Source organism: Sinocyclocheilus anshuiensis, unplaced genomic scaffold (assembly GCF_001515605.1).
Source record: "Sinocyclocheilus anshuiensis isolate Anshui unplaced genomic scaffold, SAMN03320099.WGS_v1.1 scaffold323, whole genome shotgun sequence".
Lineage (NCBI taxonomy): Eukaryota > Metazoa > Chordata > Actinopteri > Cypriniformes > Cyprinidae > Sinocyclocheilus > Sinocyclocheilus anshuiensis.
The window spans coordinates 197756-203487 of record NW_015548198.1 but is presented as its reverse complement, the minus strand read 5'-3'; the positions used below and the strand labels follow the sequence as shown (position 1 = coordinate 203487).

General features: G+C 34.4%; 1 long non-coding RNA gene across 1 annotated transcript in view; it reads right to left on the bottom strand.

Moving 5' to 3' along the window:
• Positions 1-5009, bottom strand: part of LOC107653237 (uncharacterized) — a 7780-nt gene extending 2771 nt beyond the window's left edge. Inside the window, exons 1-2 of the long non-coding RNA XR_001630199.1 lie at positions 4963-5009; positions 4496-4630 (exon numbers count right to left, since the gene is read on the bottom strand). This is a non-coding gene — a long non-coding RNA (uncharacterized LOC107653237). The remainder of the gene's footprint in view (positions 1-4495; positions 4631-4962) is intronic.
• Between the last annotated feature and the right edge of the window lie 723 nt (positions 5010-5732).

The following is a 5732-nucleotide window of genomic DNA, read 5'->3' as shown; positions in this document are numbered from 1 at the left end:
TTTCACAACCAAACGACAACGGCGATACAAATAATAGCAGGAAACAGTCAATCAGAACGCTAGCGAAACACGACAGTACAAAGTCAATGAGGTTCAAAGGCAGATGACCAATCACCATCTCCAGCTGGTTAACAGAGGCCACACCCATCTAGAACACAAACATATCTACACACACGAGCAGAGAGATCAAATACATACAAAAAAAGAGTTCACAGATGCATAGACTATCTTAAGGTCATAACATACGTGTACTGCGTTAGGCTAACTGAGACTTGTTATAGCACTTGTATATCATTGCTCTTTTGTTGATTTTGATTGCTTCCATTGTCCTCATTTGTAAGTCACTTTGGATAAAAGTGTCTGCTAAATGACTAAATGTAAATGATATTTAAAATAAGACTTAAATTAAGGTGGGAAGTGGATCAATCTGTAATTATGAGAATTATTCATGAATTAAATACTACATATTCTAAAGATATATATAATCTTGACACTGCCTTTTTTTTTTTTAAATGGAAGTGTTTTAGTTAAGCCCCTTACCCATCTTATTAATCTTTGATTAATCAGAACTGGGCAGCTCCCTGATAGTTGGAAAAAAGCATTGGTAAAGTCTATTTTCAAATCTGGGAATTCAGATGATATGATTAACTATAGACCAATTAGTCTTCTCCCGGTTCTTTCTAAAGTGCTTGGAGAAGGTTGTATCAGAACAATTTTTGCATCACTAATAATCTTTTACACCCTTTACAATTTGGTTTTAGACATAACCATTCTACAGAAACTGCTACTTGCTTATTATTAGAAAATATTAAGCGGTCACTCGATAAAGGATTTAAAGTTGGTGCAGTATTCCTGGATCTGAAAAAGGCATTTGATACTGTAAATCATAATATTTTAATGTCAAAAATAACAAAGTATAATATCTCAAAACAATCTCTGTTATGGTTTGATTCATATTTAAAATATCGTGAACAAAGTCTTGTCATTAATCATTTTAAGTCAGTTCCTCATATTATTGATATAGGAATTCCTCAGGGAACAATTTTGGGTCCGATTCTTTTTAGCATTTATATTAACGATCTTCCAGAAGTGTGTCCTGATGCGAGTCTTCAAATGTATACTGATGACACGGTTATCTACGTATTTGGTAGGAACTGTATGGAAATTGAAGAAAAGTTAACAAGAAATTTTGAGAAAGTGTCAGCTTGGCTTGATGCCTCTTTTTTAACTTTAAATACTAAAAAGACAAAGTCCATATGCTTTTCAATAAGAAAATGATTGGTAACAGAATCATTAAACATTAGAATTAAAGATGAGATTATAGAACAAGTATCAGAAGAAAAATATCTTGGTATGATTTTAGATTCTCAGTTAAATTTTAAAAGTCATGTTAAAAAGTTGCGTAAAACGATTAAAGCAAATCTTACTAGCTTTAGAATAATAAGAAATTGTTTAACATATGATCATGCTTTTTTGTTTTTAAATTCGATGATATTATCACGCATGGCATATGGATTAGCTATTTGGTCTCAGACAAATCAATCCATAATTAATCAGGATCTGACAATGATGGTATCTTATTTGCTTTAAAATGTTCAAAGCTCTATTGTAAAGACATTTAACCTAAGTAAATACAAGATTTTGAGCTTGAGACCAAATGGCCTCAGACAAATCAATCCATAATTAATCAGGATCTGACAATGATGGTATCTTATTTGCTTTAAAATGTTCAAAGCTCTATTGTAAAGACATTTAACCTAAGTAAATACAAGATTTTGAGCTTTGCTCACTTTGTCTTTTTTCATTATGTAAAGTTTGTGTTTAAATGTTTAAATGGTCTTGCTCCTATGCCTTTATGTACATTTTTCGAGAGATTGCAGGGAAGCAGTAGATCCACTAGAGCGGCTTCTAGTGGAAACTGTAAAGTTATACATTGTAAAACATCATTTGCTCAGACTGTTCTCTCAGTGAAAGGTGTAAAATTTTGGAATTCATTGCCTGACTATTTAAAATCTACTGTAAATTATAATAATTTTAAGAAAGCCATGAAATCTTGGTTGATACATCAACAAACCTGTAGTCATGTTTAGTGTATTATATTATAAATTTGGGTACTACTTGTTTATTGTAATTTATAAAAGCCCTCCTAGGGACAAGTGTTGCAAATTAGCTTTGGCTACAAGCACTATGGTACATGCATGGGATGATTGTTTTTTCATTTTCATCTATGTTTATTGTATCTGTCCCTAACAAATAAAACATTAAAAAATATATATATAATTGTTTTAAGTGCTCCTATGCCATAGTCCACCATTGCTCCATAAAACTAATTAAATCCTAGGTCATCAACCCTGCTCTTGGGGACCCATTGTCTCACAAATTTTATTTCTATGCTACTTTATCATACCTGGCCTGTGATTTTCAGTGGTGTAATGTAACGAAGTAATAATACTTTGTTACAGTACTTAAGTATTTTTTGGGAGTATCTGTACTTTACTTGAGTTTTTATATTTCAGCCAACTTTTACTTTTACTCCACTACATTTCTGAATTAAAATGTATACTTTTACTTCGATACATTTCCCCGAAGTATATTCGTTACTTACTACAAAATAGTCAGAAGAACACGGACTGAAGGAAAGCAGGTTTGACGAATCAGTGGTCTGGCGTCTGCAAGCTACTAGTTTTGCTAGATGGCAAAAATGCTTCTGTATGCTTTTTATATTTATATAATTTAATATAGTTAACAATCTATATCACGCAAAGAGTACTGTTTTTCTGCAGATATCAGCATAACACATTTAATCATTTTATACAAGTTCAGTAAAGCAATAAGTTACTTACATTTTAGACATAATATTGCTTGTTTTTGCTCAATTTTGCCAACGAAAATAGTTCCAAACAAAGATCACACAGCACTGTTTTGCGTCTCTGAGCAATGGTGTTTATTATTGAATGAATCAGCTTTTTTAACGAATCGGTTGATAAAATGATTCAGTGATTCACTCATTAACACAGTCAAATGCTTTGTTTCTGAATGAATCAGTTGTTTGAATGAATCGGTTGAATCTCAATGACTCACTGATTAACAGCCACTTGCTGTCTCCTACTGGCTGTCACCTACTGACTATTTTTTCATGTTTTAAATTATTTCAAATTTCAATATTCAACGTTTTATGTTAAAAACAAAACATTAGGCCTAATTATGCATCTGTTCAAGATTTTTATTTGTCACATACATGGTTATATAGGGAATATATGACCAGCAGTGAAATGTAAGTTTAAATGCTTACTAAACTGTAACTGCAGTTTAAATGCATCAATGTCCTCTCTGAGATACATTAAACTGTGTAAATACATTTAAATCCTATTTCAGATGCAGATTCCAGAAATTATTTCTTATGATTTTATACAAGTTCAGTAAAGTTAGCAATAAGTGACTTACATTTTAGACATAATATTGCTTGTTTTTGCTCGATTTTGCTAACGAATATAGTTCCAAACAAAGATCACAGCACTGTTTTGCGTCTCTGAGCAATGGTGTTTATTATTGAATGAATCAGCTTTTTTAACGAATCGGTTGATAACAAATGATTCAGTGATTCACTCATTAACACAGTCAAATGCTTTGTTTCTGAATGAATCAGTTGTTTGAATGAATCGGTTGAATCTCAATGACTCACTGATTAGCAGTCACTTCCTGCCACCTACTGGCGGTTTTAATTTCACATTTCTACTATTTTTTTCTGTTTGAGTAAATTAATTACTCCGGGATATTGGTTTATTTCGAATCAGAGGGAGTGTCAGCCACGTTTAAAAAGTGAATAACTTAAGTAATTTGTGGATTAATGCTTACACTTTTCAACGATTCAGTCCGATTTGGTGAACTGGTTCAACCGGTTCACTAAGAAGAACCGGTTAAATCGAACGATTCGTTCGCGAACCGGACATCACTACACGCAGGTTGCCAGATTGACGGCACTAACAGGAACGAGCGCACTTGACGATGAATGAAATTAAATATGCTGTGTTTTCCGACAACTGGCAACCCGGGGTCCCAAAATACAATTGGGTAAACTGGCAGTGGGCGGGTTTCACAAAACAAAACAGAGACCGACATTCCGGCCCGGAACGCACATTTTCAAAGGAGAATAACTGACTGTAGCATTGATTGATTGAAGTATGTTAACTTAGCATGTCTCTTAAATATCTGCAAACATATTATGGTATTTTCATGCTTTAGTAGAGTCAAAAACTTACATACAGCACCTTTAAGGAACAGGGTTGAAGACCTATGAATTAAATTATTTAATATAATGAAAGACGTATGAAATACAAATTACAGATGGCATTTGAAATACAATTAGGCATGCTCACTCACTGGTTCGAATGTTGTGCTCAGTGTTGACTTCACAAAAGGCTTCATGTGTGTTTGTGTGTTGTGAGGTGAATGTGTGAGTATGTGCTGTGTGTGTGCTGTGTACATGTGCTGCTACCTGTTTATCAGTGTATGTATTTAGCTGGTACAGTGGTCTTTGTAATGTAAACACTTCTTCAGGCTGTTGACGTACTCTCCACGCCACTGTGTTTCCCATCATCCTCTCTGGGTTGGTCTCAGCTACTTTACAGACCTGTAAAGCAAACAAAACAAGTGCAACTAGTTTTTAATACTTTAAATGATGCTATACCCTTGACCTGAGCCCTGATTCAGATAATCAGGTGGAATTCAGAGAGTCTGGGCAATTGTTTGCACACTGTAAAAAGTGAACCTGTGCAGTTGTTGCATTAAGGAGGTATTTCTATCTGATACTACATACAATTCTAGTTTTGTTGTTGTAATTTAGTTAAATCAAGATTGTGTAACACAAAACAAGAAAATGTTATTTCAACTTAAATCCATTATGTTAACCCAACATACAACATAAAATAAAACTCAGAAAAAACACATTCAAAACATGCACACCTGCTCCATGCTTATTAGTGAAGTTTGGATCAATAAGGAATTATGATTTAAAGTTATTAAATATTTTAAATTGCAGCAAAGTGAAAATCACAATTTTCACAGCGCTACTCTTCAGCACAATGGTAACCACTATAAAAACCACTGTTTACTATTTGTAAAAAAAAAAAGAAATAGAGGAGCGCGTGAATGCAGTAATTACACTTGCTCTGATGGCAGCAGGTCATCAAGTTCAGTCCAGAATCCACTACTGTCCAAACAAATTCAGAGTCCGTTCCAAGCCCAGAGAGGGCTCCTGTCCCCACGTCCAGCCCAGAGAGGGCTCCTGTCCCCACGTCCAGCCCAGAGAGGGCTCCTGACCCCACGTCCAGCCCAGAGAGGGCTGTTGTTCCCACGTTTTTCATTACACCAAATACACAAAATAATGTTCTTTTTAGCAACATCATATGACCCCTTTAAATAAATAAGTAAACAGCGATGGTGGACATGATTTTATCCATCTGGAACTGACTGAACAGTGAATAATGGGACAGACATAAATGTGAAACAATGCCAGTACTCAGATTTGGGAAAGTTTTCATAGTCATTGCGATTGTGACAGGATACACAATGTACTGCTTACCACCAACTATGTGCGGTAGAGGTTGTACAGTACTGTGTCATTGTGTTATGCCCCGTCTAGGGATAAAGGACGCAACATGAAAAGAGAGAGAGGAAGCAGGGATTTATTTGAGGGTTTTTAATGAAACCAAACCAAAAAATAAATAAAAATA